Source organism: Theropithecus gelada, chromosome 13 (genome assembly GCF_003255815.1).
Source record: "Theropithecus gelada isolate Dixy chromosome 13, Tgel_1.0, whole genome shotgun sequence".
NCBI lineage: Eukaryota > Metazoa > Chordata > Mammalia > Primates > Cercopithecidae > Theropithecus > Theropithecus gelada.
The window spans coordinates 30,842,611-30,861,087 of NC_037681.1; the positions used below are offsets into that span (position 1 = coordinate 30,842,611).

The window sequence follows — 18,477 nt, forward strand, 5'->3', positions numbered from 1 at the left end:
CACACTTTTACCCTGTGATCTAACAATCGTGCTCCTTGATATTTACCCAGAGGAGTTAAAAAAACTTATGTCCACACAAAAACCTGCACATGGGTGTTTATAGCGGCTTTATTCATAATTATTCATAACAGCCGGAACTTGGAGGCAGCGAAGGTGTCCTTCAGTGGGTGAATGGATAAATTAGCTGTGGTGCATCCAGACAATGGAATATTATTCCACAGCACTAAGAAGAAATGAGCTAGCAAGCCATGAAAAGATATGGGGGAACTCATCTGCATATGAGTAGGTGAGAGAAGCCAATCTGAAAAGGCTGTGCCTATGGAGGATTGCAACTCTGTGATATCCTGGGAAAGGCAAAGCCATGGAGATAATAAAAAGATCAGTGGTTCCTAGGGGTTGGGAGGGAGGGAGGAACAGGCAGAACACAGGACATTTTTCAGGCAGTGAAACTGCTCTGTAGGATCCTGTAGTGGTGGAGCCATGTCATTGCACAGTTGTCAAACCCATAGAATATACAGCACCAGCAGTGAGTCCTGCTGTCACCTTCGAACTTAGGTGATAATGACGTGTGAAGAGGCAAGGTGGGTTCATCAGTTGTAACAAACAGCCACCCTGGTAGCAGGGAGGGCAGGAGGTATGTAGAGAACTCTGTGCTTTTCACGCAATTTTGCTGTGAACCAAACAGTTCTAAAAAATAAAGTTCATTAATTAAAAAAAAAAAAAGGAAATGGCCACATGCAAAGCGCTGCGTGGAGGGCCACGCATCCCAAGCAAGTCAGCTAGAGTAGAGGCAGGAACAAAACAGCTCTATCGGGTTCTGGACGAGAAGCCGCGTGCACCACCCCCTCCCTGCTCCCGTGCGGGACCCAGTGGAGACCTCCTGGGCCAGCTGCAGCTGCTGAGTGTGGGAGTGTCCTCTCCACGGCAAACCAGCCATGAAGGCTGCACACCTTCCTGTTTCTGCCCAGCCACACCACAGGGCACTCAGCCCTTTTCCTGAGCACTCGAAGCTGCGTTTCCTCGAGCTCCTTCCTGTTTAAGAACAGGAGAGGAGTCGTGGCTCACTTGTGTACCACTTTCCAGGGCAGGGGTGTACAGGACGCCCTGCAGCACCTTTGACTCCTCTGGGAATGAGGCGTGGTTTAATCCGCACACCCCTTACCACTAGAGTCTGCAACTAGTCAAAAGGTGAATCTGGCCGGGCCGCGGTGGCTCATGCCTGTCATCCCAGCACTTTGGGAGGCTGAGGCAGGAGGATCACTTGAGCACAGGAGTTCCTGACCAGCCTGGGCAATGCAGTAAGACCTTGTCGCTACAAAAAGTAAACAAAATTAGCCTGGCATGGTGTCGTGTGCCAGTGGTCCCAGCTACTCAGGAGGCTGAGGTAGGAGGATCACTTGAGCCCAAGAGGTCGAGGCTGCAGTGAGCCAAGATTGTGCCACTATGCTCCAGCCTGGGTGACAGACTGAGACCCACCCCCCTGTTTTTTGAGACCGCATCTTGCTCTGTCGCCCAGGCTGAAGTGCAGTGGCGCTATCTCGGCTCACTGCAACCTCCACCTCCCAAGTTCAAGCAATTCTCGTGCCTCAGCCTGTGAACTAGCTGGGATTATAGGCACCCGCCACCACACCCAGCTAATTTTCGTATTTTTAGTAGAGACTGGGTTTCACTATGTTGGCCAGGCTGGTCTCAAACTCCTGGCCTCAAGTGATCTGCCCACTTCGGCCTGCCGAAGTGCTGGGATTACAAGTGTGAGCCACCACGCCCAGACCTGAGTGAGACCCTTTCTGGAAAAAAAAAAAGAAAGGTAAATCTAAGGGGTGACCAATAGGGGAATATATTTGTCGAGTCTCCTTACCTCAGCACTGTTGACATTTGGAGCAGCATAATTCTTTGGTGTGTGCGGGGAAGTGGGGGCTGTCCTGTGCATTGTGGGGCGTTTAGCAGTATCCTTGGCCCTACCTGTAAGATGCTAGTAGGTGAGTCCCTTTGACTCCTCAGTTGTAATAACCAAAAATGTCTCCAGACATTGCCAAATGTCCCCGGGAAAATCACTTAGGTTGAAGTCACTAAATTATATGCATATACATATAATTACACATGCATACACATGTACACACACACACACACACACACACACCTTTTGCTGGTGGCTCTGGATTGGCAAGCTTGCTCCATGCCGAGAATCAGCATCCTAATACTTGCCCCACCCTTTAAAATAAACTTCCCAATCCTAGGCAGACAACAGAACAACCCCCGACCTCCGCCCTCAGGGTGGGGACAAGGCTGGGGAGGTGGCAGCCTGGCCAGAAGGTCATTTCTTTCTTCAGTCATATCAGATAAGCCGTTTCCCCTCGCTAGGAGTGGGATGGGGGCTGCCAGCGGTGTTCTTGCAAAATTCCCCTTGTGGGAGCAGAGGGGTGGAGGGAGAGAACCCCTCCGCACATCCCCGTGGATTGAGTGTCCGGAGGGAAGGGTTTTGGGCACCTACCCAGGGGATAGAGGAGAGCCCAGGCTACCATGTCTGGTATCCCTTTGCTCACACTCACTACTGTCCTCCACAAACTGCCATGCTTGCTTGGTGCCAGGTGCTGTGCTGGGCACTGGGGCAAGGCCCCCTCCCCCGTGGGGCTACAGATGCTAATCTGCAAATCCCAGAAAAGTGGAATCTCAGTGGCAGAGTGGGATGAAGGGGAGGTGCTCCGTGCTATAAAAGCCAGCGGCCGGGAGTTTCAGGGGCTTCCCTAGGGAGGGACCCTGAGCTGGAGTCTGAAGGAAGAGCAGTTCACTGGGGAGTTAGGGAGTGTTCTAGGCAGAGCAAACAGCGCAGTGGCAGCTGGGGCTGGCACTTTTAAAGAAAAGTCTCAAGACTTCTCTTTCTGATTGTAAAGTGAGCTGAGCAGACTGAAATCAAAGATGGGAAAATAAAGATAGAGGCGACAGGTCGGGCATGGTGGCTCATGCCTGTAATCCTAACACTGGGAGGCCGAGGCAGGCGCATCATGAGGTCGAAATCAAGACCACCCTAGCCAACATGGTGAAACCCCGTCTCTACTAAAAATACAAAAATTAGCTGGGCATAGTGGCGCGCACCTGTAATCCCAGCTACTCGGGAGGTTGAGGCAGGAGAATCGATTGAACCTGGCAGGTGAAGGTTGCAGTGAGCTGAGATCGCGCCACTGCCCTCCAGCCTAGCGATAGCCATCTCAAAAAAAAAAAGATAGAGGTGACAGGAAGACCCCACTGTGAGTGACCTCCGCTGAGTGCACATGTGCCTGAGCAGCTGTGCAGTGGTCCTTGCTGTCTTCCCATCAGCCCCTCCCAGACCCTGGGCCTGGAGAGACTGAGAATCTGACCTAAGGCTGCCCAGTGGTGTGAGGCTGGCCTGCTCTAGGACCCCAGTGCTTCCTACTGGTGACTTCAGCTCCCGGTCACTTGTCGGGAATGCAGTGTCCAGGGCTGAACCCCCGGAGGCTGTGTGGGACAGGGTCCAGGAACCTGCATTCTAGCAAGCACCTGCTCCAGGCTTGCTTCCCTGGCAGGGAGGCTTAGTGATCCAAGTTCCTTGGGTGCGGACACTTGCTGCTTCTCTCCGAGGCCGGGCTGGGCTCTGATGTTTTCATCCAGTGTGCTGGGCTGATTTCACTTGCAGATGCAGAATGAGAAGCTGTAGAGGAGATCAAGGCGAGCCGTCTACATGGGTGATGGCAGAACCTGGTGTTTGCTTGGCTGAGTGGTGTCACTAATAGGATTTGCCAAGCCTTTTGGATGTTTGTGGCGCGACGGCTGCTGTGGGAACCCAGAGGCTGCTCATTTGTGGGGAATGAATAATTTATTTCTGTTTTCAGATGACTTATTCCTTCACCATAGACACTGCAGCCGAGCTCCCGCATGTTCTGTAGGCTCCTGATTAAGTGGTTTCAGCAGGAGAATTTGGCTTAATCCCCCACTGCCCTGGATGCCTGGTTCCAGGCTGCTGATTCGTCGGCCTCGTGTCAGGGGTGCCCAGAGCCTCTCCACTCTGGGGGCTTTTCCTCCTGCCCTGCCTGTTTGGGAAGCCTGGCCACTGAGCACGTGCTGGCCGTGGGTTTTAGAGTGGTCTGGCAATTAGGATATTAATGTCGATAACACAGCAGGACTTGCATGCAACAAGCTGAGCCACATAACGTCACAGTCGCTCTTGAACGTCTCAGACTTTCACATGGGCCAGCCACTCCCCAACCTAGGTTGCTCCCTCACCTCCTCAGGGCCTCCCTGATGTCAGTTTCAATACATGCCTTCCATCCTGCCCGGGCCACCGTGTTGATCCTCTGCGTCCATTGCTCAAGAGCCCACCATGGCTCCCTGTTGCCAAATGCAGCCTGAATTCAGTATTCAAAGCCCTCCGTGAATGGGCTTGGTCCTTCCTCCCCGGCCTCTCTTGCATGGCTCCATGCTCTGAGCTGCCTACTCACTGACTCATTCATTTAATGTTTATTCTTTTGTTGTTTCAGCACTGAGTGGGTCTGTGAAATCATTTACGTGTTTATTGAGAGTCTGCCCGGGCAGAGCAGGGGCTTTTTATTGAGAGTCTGCCCGGGCAGGGCCGGGGCTTTGATGTGGGGAGCAAGACCCTGCCCCAGGTTACAGGTAGGCCCTCCCAGGTGGCCCAGGGCTCTGGGAGTGAGGGGGCGGGGGAGGGCTGTGAGATGGCAGCGTGGGAGAGTCTCAGGATTTTTGGCATCTTTAATCTGCCCACTGGGTGTGATTGAGGCCTCAGGTGGGTGTCAGGGGCTTCGAATGCCAAACCACAAAGGTCTGCAGGCTGGGGGAGCTGCAAGAGGTTATTGTCAGTGACGAGGGCATTGGAGCATGGTGGAGGAGACCACATTGCAGATGGCCAGCTGGAGCACCGCCCCCCACCCCCGGCCAGTCCCGCTGCCTGGACCCCTTCCACCTCCACAGACCCACTCAGGCCCCACCCTCCCCTTGCACTGCCTTGCACGGCATTGCTTAATTTCACTGCAATGACTCACTGGGGCTGCTTTCCTCACTCCCTTATTGCTCTTTGGGTGAGGTTTGGTCTCTGGCCTCCCTAGAAGGCAGAGCGCAGCGCCCAGGGAGTGGCCAGTGGGAGAAGCGGGGCTTGCAGGCCAGGCGGGCCCCAGTGTGGTTCCTGGTGCAGTGCTGGTGGCTGTGTCGCCCGGGGCAAGTGGCTCGGAGCCTGTTTCCCATCTGCAGATGGGGGGATGGTCTGTACCTGTCCATCACCCATGAGGAGCAGGTGGGACAGGGTGTGGCCATGAAGGGCTCCTGAGGGGGACCTGTAAATGCCACATTCAGCCTTCTGCGTTAAGGACCATAAGTCCAAAGAGTGGCCCTGTGTGAATCCACCGCCTTGTGCCAGCCTCACGGCCTCCTGAGAAAGGGCATGGAGGAGCGGTGGGATGCCCACGGTACCGTGGAGGAAGCAGTCCCGCAGAGGAAGCAGTCCTGGAGGAGGGGTGACTGGCCCAGGGCCACGCGGTGGCGTATTGGAGTCTGGCTCCAGCCTGCTGTGGGGCACATCCACGTGGAGAGGCGCTCAGTGTATCCCCCACCCTGTCACCCCCACAGCATTCCTGCTGCTCTGGGTACCTGCTGTTTCTGAGCCATCCAGGTGGGCATAGGGACAACCTCACCAGGGACAGTGTGGCCCCATGCTGGTAAGCAGGCGATACTGACCCTGGTTCCAAACTGTGTTCCTGTCAGTCCTTCATCTTGCTCTTCTGGTATCATTATGAACACAACTTTAGAAAGTTTAACAGTGGTACTCCGAGAGGCTTGGGCCCCGACTCATGTGACACTGACCAACAGCTGAAAAGTGACTTGTGGTCTGAACACCTGCAAGGGACACTTCTTCCGATGCCTGAATCTTTGCATCTCTGCCCAGCAAATGACAGCACCTGGAGTGGTAGCTGGCCATGCCTGGCCCTGGGAGCACCTGCAGTGGTAGCTGGCCATGCCTGGCCCTGGGAGCACCTGGAGTGGTAGCTGGCCATGCCTGGCCCTGGGAGCACCTGGAGTGGTAGCTGGCCATGCCTGGCCCTGGGAGCGTAAGTAAGACCATGCTTCTCAGGGCCTGTTTGCTCAACCACACAATGGAAGGGTTGGGGAAGATGGATGTTTTTTTTTTTTTCTTTCTTTCTTTTCTCCTTCTTTGCAGTTGACCATTTTTCTTGCCAGTGAAATCACAGGTGGAGGTCTATGTGTTTGGCAGGTGAATGGCCATGCAGGGGTAGAGGGAGGCCTGGATGCTTTTCTCTTCCCTGCACTCGCAGGACCCCCATGGGACTCTCGGCCCCCAGAGGACAATCGGAGGCTTCTGGCCTAGGGTTCTAAGGTCTCCTGCGTAGGTCAGAGGCTCGTTGTCTGGCTGAGAGAGAGCAGACAGTCGGCGTGTCTGAGGGCAGGAGGCTCCCCAAATAGAAAAGGCTGGATTGGGAGTGGATTTATTCTTCCCCGCCTCCCTGGGGCCATCGGCATTTCCCCTGTGACTGCCTCACTGTTCCTGATGTTGGCAAAGGTTTGTTTTATCTTCCTCCTTCCAGAACAGCAGGTGCCTCAGCAGCTCTGGCGCTGCCTGAGAAGAAGGTCAGTGGTGTCTGGGAGCCATGGTGAGGGTGGCAGTGACTGGGCTCGGGAGGTTCCAGAATTCTGTTAGTGAGCATCGAGCTGTTTTATTTTCCTTCGTGCTTATGGAAGGTCATGAGTGAACAAACAAGTTTCAGTCTCAAGACAACACGGCATGTTTAGAGGCGACCTGCCCCCACCCACCCCCGTCGCTGGGAGAGGACTGTAGGTCTCACGGTCTCCCTTCTGCCTCTACTGCCCCCAGGTCCAGGGACTCCTCCGATTTCTGTCCTGCTGCCTGGTACTTTTGTAGCACTGTCTGGTTTTCAAAGTTCTCCGACAACAATTGTGCTTAAAATAAAATATAAACTCCATCCCCAGTTCCCAAGCCCCACTCCCCGCTGACCTCGTCTGTTACTGGGAAGCCCTGTCTTTGTCACCAGCAGCAGCTGTGAATACCTTGTCGGTGTTTAGGAGTCCAGGTTGCTGCAGCATCTTGGTGTGTACTGTGGACCCGCTGTGTGTGTGCCCCCAGATTACTGTGCTGAGACCCTCACTCCAAGTAGGATGTTCTTACCTCCCAAATTACCTTTGGGAGGTAATTCGGTCATTAGTGCCCTTATAGGAAGAGGACGTGAGCCAGACCTGCCTCTGCTGTCTACCAGGCAAGTATATAACGAGAAGGTGAGGTAGGAGGTGGGACTCGACTCCAGAGGCAGGACTCAGACACGGGACCAAATTGCAGACGAGCTAAAACAGGGCCAGGGTAGCAACAGCCTTCCCTAAGACGTGCCCACCAGTGTGCCATGTCAGTTTGCCACTGCCATGGCAATACTCGGAAGTTACTGCTCCTTTCCATGGCAATCATCTGATGACCTGGAAATTACCACCCTTTTCCTAGAAATTTCTGCATAATCCACCCCCTAATTTGCATGTAATTAAAAGTGGGAATAAATCTGCAGTGCTGCCTCCAAGCTGCTGCTCTGGGCACACTGCCTGTGGGGTAGCCCTGCCCCGCAGGGAACAGTCCCTCTGCTGCCGCTGTCCATGGCTGCTTCAGTAAAAGTTGCTAACACCACCAGCTCACCCTTGAATTATTTCCTGGGTGAAGCCAAGAACCCTCCTGGGCTAAGTCCCATTTTGGGGCTCACCTGCCCTGCATGATCAGGAGCCATCTGTATACCAGGAAGAGCACCCTCCCCAGAATCCGACTGTGCTGGCACCTTGATCTTGGACTTCCAGCCCCCAGAACTGTAAGAGGTAAATGTCTGTCATCGAAGCCACCCAGTCTATGGTAATTTGTTACAGCGGCCTGGACGAAGACACAGTATGTAAGTAAGCATTTGTGTCTGGCTTCTTCACTTAACCCTGAGGTTGTGAGATGCATCTGTTGTGTGGGGCATTGAGGTTCATTCTCATTGCTTTATGGGGCTCTGTTGTGACTATACTCCAGTTTCTTTGCCCATGGAATGTGCATGGATGCTTGGATAGTTTCCAGGGTGGGGCTGGGACAAGTTATGCAGCTCTGAGTGTTCCTGCACATGCTTTTGGTGGACACGTGTCCTTCTTGCTGTTGGACATACATGAAGGAGGTGAACTGCTGCTTCACGGGGCACATGTGTGGACACCTTTCGTAAATATGCCAGTGTTTCAAAGTGGTCATAGACAGTAGATTCCTTTTATTACATGACAAAAGCTCAAATGCCCTGGTAGTGGGAGTGGCAGCAGGACTCTACAGTAAGACATTGCACATTCTCTGGAAGTCGGGGATCCCTGCCAGCTGGTGCCCGGTGCCCCAGGAACCAGGGGTTTGGTGGTGGGCACTAGTCATGACCACTCGTGGCTCAGGTGTTGGGAGCTCTTTCCAGACCTTCACCTGCGTGAAGCTTGCAACCTGGATGGTCTCGTGTGGACGTCTTGGCTTCCACCCTGTGCTCTGTGTCTGGTCTCAGACCACAGCCCACCCTGGTGGTCTCTGCAGGACACGTAGGCTCCTCTGTAACTCAGTTTGTTGAATTGAACAATGGAAGAAAATGCCTCTATGAAGAGAGGTCACTGTGCAAAAGTCTGTGTGACAGCATTCTTGGAGCAACTGTGCTTATCACCTGGGGGCCACAGTGGAATTAGTCATCTGAAAACCACAGAACCACAGTCACCTCTGAAATAGTCATAATCCCAAACCATCCATCTTTGACTTCAGACCCCATTATAATTTTTTCTCCCTAAGGGACTTTGCTTTGTAATTATGTTGGATTTCAGAATATATTAAAATAATTTGTCATCTCTTGAGCACACATTTGCCTGCTGTGAGCAAGCAGGAGAGGCCATTTCCGATTTTCTGCAGGTCCCAGTGAGCACGTGAAGCCTGCGCCTGGGCAAGAGGTTGGGCACTGGGAGGAAGAAGCTTTTCCAGCACCTTTTCCCAAAGACCAGCCAGCGAGGGAAATGGGCGCCGAACCTCCCCCACCCCCGCTCCGGGACTGGGCCAAGAGAGAGGGACTGACCCCAGAAACAGCCCCAGAACCATAACCTGCTTACACTGTGACTGTAATGCCCAGGGTGGCAGCCTGGGCTGTTTCTGGAGTTGAGCTGATAGTTTCTCCAGTGGAAACTCCTTACAGAACATGAATATTCCTGAGGGCCTGGGGTCCGGCACCACCTTCAGTGGACTGGATCACCTTCTTGAAGGCAGAGAGATCTTAAGAGCTTATGTGTGACTGCCCACCCGATGCCTAGCACTCATCAGCGTGAACCCCAGTGGGCCATGGCCTTCTCAAAGGTGGGGACCCTGTCGCTAGCACACATGGTGGGCACTCGGCCTGGGTTTGCAGTGCCTGCTGGGGAGTTCTCCAAGGCAGTTTTATAGCTCAGCTTCAGCACCTTCCTCGGGGCCCGGTCCTGGATTTGAGGCTGCCAGGGGGGTTTGCGGTCAGCTGAGTTGGTACCTGTCCATCCCTTCGTCTCTGTAAGGGGTGACAAGCACTAAGACCTGTTATGTCCCCTGGCTTGCAAGGCCTGAAAGCTCTACACTCTGTCCCCTCGCTCTTGTGACTCTGCTCTTTGCTCTCCTGTCTGCTGGCATAGAGGAGTAGGAGGATATTGACTTAGATTCCTTTTTATGTATTTATTTTTTAAAAAATCAGCTTTGTGGAAATGTAATTCACACACCCTACCATTTACCCATTTAAAGTATACAATGTAAAGTATAAATTTAGTGATTTTTAGTATATTCTCATGTATGTGCAGCTATCACCACAGTCAACTTCAGAGTGCTTTCATCACTCCACAAGGAAATCTGTGCCCTTTACCGGCTAATCCCTCTTTCCCCATCCCCTCTTCCGCCAGCCCCAAGAAACTACGAATCTACTTTCTGTCTCTGTCCTGGACATTTTATATAGATGGAATCATACCACATTTGTCCTTTTGTGTCTGGCGTCTTTCATTATATTTTTGGGGTTTTGTTGTTGTTTCTTAAGATATGGTCTCAATCTATCCCTCGGGCGGGAGTGCAGTGGCATGACCATAGCTCACTGCAGCCTTGAACTCCTGGGCTCAAGTGATGGTAGCTGGGACTACACACATGCACCACCATGCCTGGTTTATTTATTTAGTTAGTAGCGATGAGGTCTCACTATGTTGCCCAAGCTGGTCTTGCAGTGCTGGGCTCAAGCGATCCTCCCACCTTGGCCTCCCTTAGGGCTGGGGTTGCAGGTGTGAGCCACCACACCTGGCCAAGAATTGGTATTCCTTAACTGTTTGTAGAATTCAGTAGTGAAGCTATTTGGCCAGGGCTTTTCTTTGTGGATAGTGTTTTGATTACTAATTCAATCTCTTCACTTGTTCTAAGTCTTTCAAATTGTCTCTTTCTTGAGACGGTTCTGGTAGTTCATGTCTTTCTACTTGGCTTAGATTTTGCAGGCCTCTCCCTGCTCTTTCAGTCACAGTTGATGTTTATTGAGTTCTTTCTATGTAGCAAGCATTTGTTGTGCATTAGCTCATTTAATCTTTACAAAAACTTGATGAGCTAGGTAGTACTATTGTCATCTCCATTTTACAAATGGGGAAGTGGATGCAGGGAGAGGTGAGATAACAGGTCAAGGTCACACTGCTAGGAAATAGGAAATAGTTCAGCCAGGTCTTGATTCCAGAAGTCCAGCCATGTAGCCCCTGGCCTTGCCGCCTCCCGCAACCTTTCTCCAGAGACTCCGAGAGGGGCCTAAGGCCTGACATGAACAAAGGGCTGGGGGAGGTGGGGTTGGAAGGGCCCCAGGAAAAGTGTGTGCCTAAAGGGCTCTGACTCCCAGTTGGGGAGTTCGGATGTCCCCTCGGGGCTTTCGTCTTCTAACCTCCTCTCTCCCAAGCGCTCAGCCAAAGGGCAGCACAGGGCACCCTACCCTAGGGTGCGGCACCCCAGCTGGCAGGAATTTGGAGCAGTAGATCTGTGCCCAGCAGGTCTGTATGAATCACCCAGGCCTCTGCATTTTGCTTTTCTAGAGGAAGAGGCATGGCAATTTGTAAGACAATCACTAGACGGAAATCGGGAGCAACCAGACATAACTCAACATAATTATTTCTGCATAATGACTTCTGCTACTTGATTCTGTCTCGAGCAATGACTGTAATCTCTATCTGTCACTGGGAAGCTGGTGGCCAGGGAGCCCCTGTGGCTTAGAGATAGAGCCAGGAGGAAATTTGCAATTCGAGTTAATGGAGTGTTCCCAAGCAGCCTGGGAGCCAGTGCCTTCGAGGTCTCTGGAATAGCAGACCCCCCCTCCTGCTAGGAAGCCTGGTGTCAGAGCTGGCTGGGCCTCCTCCGCGGAGTCCAACCCACCCACTTTGTGGCAGATGGGGAAATTGGAAATGGCAGAGGTCACAGGATGTGCCCAAGGCACAGGCCAACCTGGAACCAGCACTTCCTCTCCACCCTCCCACCATCCAGCATTTCCCCGTCAGCTGGCCTGGCTGTCGGTGGGACAGAGGGAAGATACCTCTGTGGAGCCGGTCACTGAGAGTGCTGGCCAGGCAGGGCCGCCCCCAGGAGGCTGGAGACAGTGGGGACTTTGCAGCCAGATAGTGAGGGACCTCATTGTGGTGACTGGGTGTGCTTGCTGAGCGTGCGGGCAGATTTGCACTCACCTGCTCCAGCCGGGGGCATGCAGAGGCCCCTCCTTCCCCAGGAGGGTGCTTACTCACTGCATTCCATGGCCTCTAAAAAGTCCCCGTTAGGCCGGGCATGGTGGCTCACACCTGTAATCCCAGTACTTAGGGAGGCCAAGGCAGGCAGATGGCTTGAGCCCAGGAATTTGAGACCAGCCTGGAAAATGTAGTAAGATTTCATCTCTACTAAAAATGAAAAAAAAAAAAATAGATTAGGGTGCACCTGTAGTCCCAGTTACTTGGGAGGCTGAGGCTGGAGGATTGCTTGAGCCTGGGAGGTTGAGGCTGCAGTGAGCTTTGATTGTGCCCTCCAGCCTGGGTGACAACCCTGTGTCCCGAAAAACAAATAAACGAAAAAAAAAAACCTTTTAATTAACCAGAGCAGCTGAAAAGAACAGAGCATGGGTTTGGGGATTTGTGTTTTGGGTACCCCACCCCCCACTTAGCCGAGTGTGACCTGGGCTGGTGTCCTGGAGTCTTTCTTTCTCCATAAACGGTTGAGAATGAGCTCTCTGCCGCGGCCGGTCGGAGGAGGATGATGCAATGAGGAACTGGTACATTCTGCCGCTGGCTCCATTACTGGATTTCTCCTCATGGAGAGCCCTTGACCCTGTCCAGGTCTTGATTTCTCTGAGTGTCAGAGCAGAGCGCACAGAGCTGTTGGATAAATTGGCTGAGATCATCGATTTGAAAACGCCATGGGAAAATACGGGGCAAGGCGGAGAGCACAGAGGAGCTTTAGGGCAGTGAGCCCGCGCTATGTGATGCTGTAGTGGTGGGTACGCATTGGTACACGTTTGTCAAAGCCCACAGAGTGGCCCACACCAAGAGTGAACCCTAACGTGAGCTGTGGACCTAGGAGATGATGATGGTCAATGCAGGTCCCTCAGTTGCAAAAAATGATTCACTCTGGCAGGGGATGTGGATTGTGGAAAAGGCTGTGGCCGGGAGTGGTGCAAAGGGTATATGGGAACTCTCTGCTTAATATTTTGGGAAGACCAAAAAATTAAAATCTTTTATTTTATTTTATGTTTTTGAGACAACATTTCACTCTGTCACCCAGGCTGGAGGGCAGTGGTATGATCTCGGCTCACTGCAACCTCTGCCTTCCAGGCCCAGGTGATCTTCCAACCTCAGCCTCCCATGTAGCTGGGACTACAGGCGTGCACCACCACATGCGCTAATTTTTTGTATTTTTAGTAGAGATGGCATTTCGTGATGTTGCCCAGGGTGGTCTCGAACTCCTGGAGTCAAGCAATCCACCTGCCTCAGCTTCCCAGAGTGCTGGGATTACAGGCGTGAACCATGGAGTCCAGCCTAAAATCTATCTTTAAAACACACACACACATGTACACACACACACAACTATCTTAAAAGCATAGTGACCTTGCAGTGAGAATTTCTGGTGGGAAGATGCATGACTTTGTCAGGTCTTGAATTCTAGCAGTGAGTTTACATTCCATAATTGGCCTACAAAATTCTATATTTGGGAAACAGTAGAAATTTAACTCTAAGCAAGATACACCCTATTTCCAATCACATGTGATGCATCTTGGGGGCATTCATTTGTCAACCATTATTTATTGAGCGCCTGCTGCGTCCAGGCTCTGCATGCACAGACATGAAACGGACGATTTCCTGACCTTGTGGAGCTCACAGTCAGTGGGGTGGGTTGGTAGGAGGTGGAAGGAGGGGAGAGGTGCAGCGCCCCCATTACGCAGGAGTGAGGGGAGCCCCGCTGGCACGCAGCACTGTGCTGAGGCTGGGTGTTCTAGGGTGAACAAGCCACTTGGTCTAGTGGGTGTTTGTAAAGCGGGATCATTGCTATGAGGGAGAGAACCTTGTATTGGGAGAAAGTAATTAGGGAGTGTGCGGTAGATACGGAAGAGAAATGGGCTGTCAGGTGAAGCGACTGTCGGGATTCCATCCTGGCTCTGCCCCTTAGAAGACACATGATCTTGCAGGTAATTAGCTCCTATAAGCCTCCATTTTCCCCCATCTCCCAGGGCTGCTGTGTGGATTACATTGGATAATGAATACAAATGCATAGACAGCCTTTAGCAAGGAGCCTGGTTGTATGGAGCTGTCGGCCTCCACACTGTTAATACACATAGGTGCCAGAGGCTGCAGGTTCACAGAGGAGGGGTCACCAATCCGTGCCTGGGGAGCAGGCAGAGAAGAGGGAGGTGGGCCCGTCCTGAGTTCATGCTACATGAAGGGTGCTTGGAACGCTTGTGCCAGAGCTGGCGGTGAGGGTTGAGGGTGGGAGTGGCTGGGCACCTGGACACTGGCAGTGCAAATTTTCCTTCTCAGTCTCTGGGTGGTTTTGTGAGCTTCTGGCTGAATGTCAGGTGATGCATCCTGACCTTTTCCTGAGCACCTAGTGTGTGCCCTGTGTGGGGCCTAGGAGGCATGCTGGGGGCAATATGGGCCTCAAAGAGGAGGTTGGGTGATGAGGGGCCAACCTAGATATGCCAGTCAAGAAACTGTGGAGGCTAGAGGGATCCTGAAGAGGGCAGGGCACAGCAGTGGGTGCCAGGCCTGGGTTGCATGATTCCACTGAACCCTCGTAACGGCCCTGGGTGCAGGGTACAGAGTGCTGGGTGAGGACGGAGGCTGTGCATCTGTGATGGCCCCAAGTGACAATGCTGTTGGGATTCGAATGAGTTTGTAGACCACAGAGGTCCCAGCCATGCTTAGTTTCCATGCCAGTTTTGTAGTAACTGGCGACCTCACTCGAAGGGTGGCCAGCATCTCACCTTGGGGCTTCTGTCAGTGTTGTCGTAGGCTTCTCTCCCACTGGGGTACAGTGGCCTTGAGCATGTGCCCCTGCCCACGGCGGCTGGCGGAGGCCGGGAGCCAGGGGTTTCTGTATTTAGCATGGCACTTGCAAAGGCTGTGATCCCCCAGCAGGCACCACAGAAGCAACCAGAGGGAGGGGCACGGGCTCCGGGCCGGGTCATCACAGCCCATGTGACCTGTCGCTCTTCTCTTCCAGGGGCATGGTCTAGCGGCCCAGTCAGGACACACTCCCCGGAGGTTCTGACCCACTCCCTCTCGGACTCCTCCTGGTCTCTGGTAAGTCACTCCCGGAGGCCGACTGGTCTGGGGCGGGCGAGGACTGAGGATGGAAGTGGGTGACTCCTGCTGTGCCGTGGGGTCCTGCCCATGTGTGGGGACTGGACCCAGCTTAGCAGAAAGAGCAGGGAAGACTGAGCATGGGGGCAGCCCACCTAGCACCCCTAAGACAGGTCAGGAAACTGCGGCTCAGAGATGCAGAGAACCACCCCCACGCCCCGAGGCCCCACAGCCATCTTGGCTCTCACCCTAAACTGGCCAGGTCTTTCTGGGCAAATCGCGTGAGCTTCGGTGCTTCTGTTTGGGGATTTGTTGGGGGAATGAGGGGCCCAGAACTTTGAGAAGGACGTGTGGATGAGGGCAAAGTAGGGCGCTGTCATAGTGTCTGGGTGTCATGACCCTGGTCGTCCTGCCAGCTCCCAAGACAGGAAGTCCTGACCGACCGTGTCCCGGGGCTGCCCGCAGGTCTGGAGAGCCCGCCAGCCATGCTGTGGGGCTGCTCTCCGGCGTTGAGGATTTGGTTTTGTTTGCAAGCGACGAACCAGGTGTGCGATGCTGGAGAGTGTGTGATTCTCGCTGTGCCTCTTCACAGCCCCTTCCAATCTCGTGCATAGGAAGGTTGATAAAAATGCCCTCTCCAGGGTCAATGCAAGATCAGACCTGGAGTGAAGTGTCCCCATGGTATCTGGTCCGGCAGAACCTGGCTGCCCACAGCTCCTCCTCTCTCTCCCTCCTCCCTGTCATGGTCTTATGACTATTATGGTGACTCTTGTCACTCAACACCCTGCCCCACCTGCTCCTGCGTACTGCGAGCATCAGTTGGGGCCATGGATGTAGCAAGGGTCAGCTGTCATAGGCTCCCGGGGGGACACCTGGGGGAGGGACGTTTGGGGACAGAGGCCCATCTGGCCATGCCCAGCCCATGAGAGCCCTCATCACCGACTTGCATCTGGTGAGTTTGGCAGGGTCCTGTATAAGGACTGAAGTCCTCCAAGTCCTCATACAAAGTCACTTTCCAAAAGTCTGGAATTTTCTTGGCCCTAGATGCGGGAGATGCTCTTTATAATTTTCATCTTCCCACTCAGAAGGAACCACCTTTGAATGCTCAGCCAGGCTAAAATTTGGACCTGAAACCTGTTAAAGCGTCACTATCTTAATTTCAGTTGTCGTGAGGGGGTTCTGGGCTGTGTGAGGGGTGGAGGGCAGGTGCCAGTGGCGGGTTCCATCTGTGGCACTGGTAGATGTGAGTCCCTCAGTCGGTCAGGCCCAGGGCCCAGGGCCCAGGGCAGAGCCCGGGCATGGCTGCTTTCCCACTGGGCACCAATGCACTCACGTGGTGTTTCCAGGACCAAGTGAGCTCCCCACCCTCTGCCCGTCCCTGCCCCGCCCTCAGATCTGCATCCCATGTGTGGGGTGGGTTTTCCTGCCTTCCTCTTCCTGAGGGAGGGGATTCTCCTTCCGCCTTCTCCTTGCCAGAGTGGCTGCTGGGTTGGGAGGAGACTTCCAGGCTGGCGCCTCAGCCTCAGGGTGCCGGTTAGCCAGTGGTTAGCTGAGAAAAAAGTATTTTTCTCAGAAGAAAATAGACACAACCGCATGCGAAGGGGCCGCTTCCACCCATTCATTCTCCAGCCACCAGCCTTACTGGAGCTGGAAAGTGGGGGAACATCTGGGTCCGTGCTACCTGGATGTCACCTGCATACAGGTGTCCTGGCCCGAGGCCACTGTCAGCACAGCTGCACAGGGGAGGCGCCTGGCCCGGCAGGTCGTGTTGAGGCTGATACCCGTGTCAAGAAGCGGGAGCAGGCGAAGGGATCAGAAGGGGGTGGAGGAGGTGGTCCCAGGTGTCCATTCCCATCCCCAGACCCCTGGGGCATTTCAGTGCACGCACAGCAAATAATATCTCTGCACCGCCACCACCACGAGTTGAGGGACTCTGGGGTCAGAAGGCACTTTCCAGCACATTCACACTGTTGGCCATGGATGTTGTGGGTCAGGTGATGGGCAGTGGAAGGGCCTTCCGCTTCTCTCTGCCCCGGGCCTCAGTCGTGTACAGCAGACCTCTCCCTGGGCAGTGGAGAAGCAGCACCTGCATACTAAGGCTCGAGTCTCAGCCTCCCCTACCGGCCTCCCTCTCCACGCCCCCAGACACTCACGCGTTCCTTCCCTTGAGGTGGGTTCATGGAGCATGTTCCCTGTGCCAGACAAGCTTCCAGGCTCTGGGCTTCTGATGGAGAATGGGCCAGAGTAAACCTGGCCCCAAGGACTTTGAGCTCCACTCAAAGGGAGACAGACAGTGAACTCAATAAAACAGAAATGAGAGAAAGGATCAAGCTGGAAAGGGGATAAAGAATGAGTGTCGGTTTTGGATAGAGTGCTTGGGGAAGGCCTTCCTGAGATGGGAGCTGATCAAAGGCCTGCAGGAGGCCAGGGACGGGCGTGCTTCTAGCTAAGGAGCAGCTGGTGCAAAGGGCCTGTGGCAGATGTATACCTGTGGCAAGGAGGGGGCGAGCAGGCGGCTCAGCCAGGTCCTGGTGGGTCACACCTGAGGGGCAGGACGCTGGCAACCCCGACCACTGAGGAAGACAGGTGTGAGCAGCATCTCAGCGCAGCCAGAGTCCCACCATATGGTGGCCCTCTGTGTCCCTTAAATAAGGACGCCTCCTCCCAGGCTTAAGAGATCATTGTTGCTCATAGTGATTTGTGTAGCCAACAGTTCTTCTGGAAGAAGTTAGATGAACAGGGCCATGGAGATTTGGGGCCAGAAGAGCAGAACCCCAGGCTTGCCTCCCCTCTGGTGCTGGCCAGGCTGTGGATCCCAGGCGGGCATCTCAGAGAGCCATCTGAGCGGCTTTTCTGGAAGTGCCCTCCTAGGCGGACACTGGTCATGAGGCAAGGCAGCGGGGAAGGGACAGTCCTCCTGTGTTGTATGTTGAGGGTTATATTTAGGGTGACTTGGGATGACTTGGCAGTATCACTTCCTGTGGTCGTCCCCTCCAGCCCTCAGCCACAGAGAGCAGATCCTGTCTGACAAGCATTGTGGGCAGACACGTGCCTGCACACATGTACACACACACACACATACACACAGACACACACATTGTGGGCAGGCACAACTTAGCATTCTCATCTGCCCTGGAATCAGTGGAGGGCTGGGGACATTGTCCTGGCCCTTCGGCAGGACCACCAGGTGCCTAGCGGGGGAATCCTGGCCGTCAGCGTCCCCAGAGCATTTGCTCCGTGTCGGGCTCTGTGTGAGGGGCTGTATACAGATCCCACAGGAGCAAGATCAGCCCAGGCTCCCCATCTGGTTGGGAGATGCCAGGCGGAGGTGGAAGGAAGGGCAGCTGACCTGCCCGCTAGTCTGCTCAGCCACATGGGCAGCCAGAGCCGAGGCTGCACAATGACGCTCCCCTGACCTTGCTGCCTGTTGGCCCCGGGTCTCCAGGCCAGGTCCGAGCCAGCCAGGCTCCTCCCCACCCATGTCACTGGCCTCTCTAGGTGGAGTCCACAGTGATCTTTTCTCCCCTTCCCGAGGTATCCAGCACCACCCCAGGCACAGGACCTGGTGTTTCTGGGACAGCCCAGATTACACATTTTCTCTCAGTTACCCCCTAGAATATTCTTGGACTTCTCAGACCCCATGTGCAAATT

At 53.9% G+C, this 18,477-nt stretch overlaps 1 protein-coding gene across 7 annotated transcripts in view; it reads left to right on the forward strand.

Annotated features, from left to right (window-relative positions):
• The window catches only part of HPCAL1 (hippocalcin like 1), a 121,479-nt gene that overhangs the window by 78,148 nt on the left and 24,854 nt on the right, over positions 1-18,477 (forward strand). For all 7 annotated transcript variants that reach the window (XM_025354124.1, XM_025354125.1, XM_025354126.1 and 4 more), the window contains exon 2: positions 14,747-14,826. The gene's annotated coding sequence lies outside the window, so the exon portion shown is untranslated. The remainder of the gene's footprint in view (positions 1-14,746; positions 14,827-18,477) is intronic.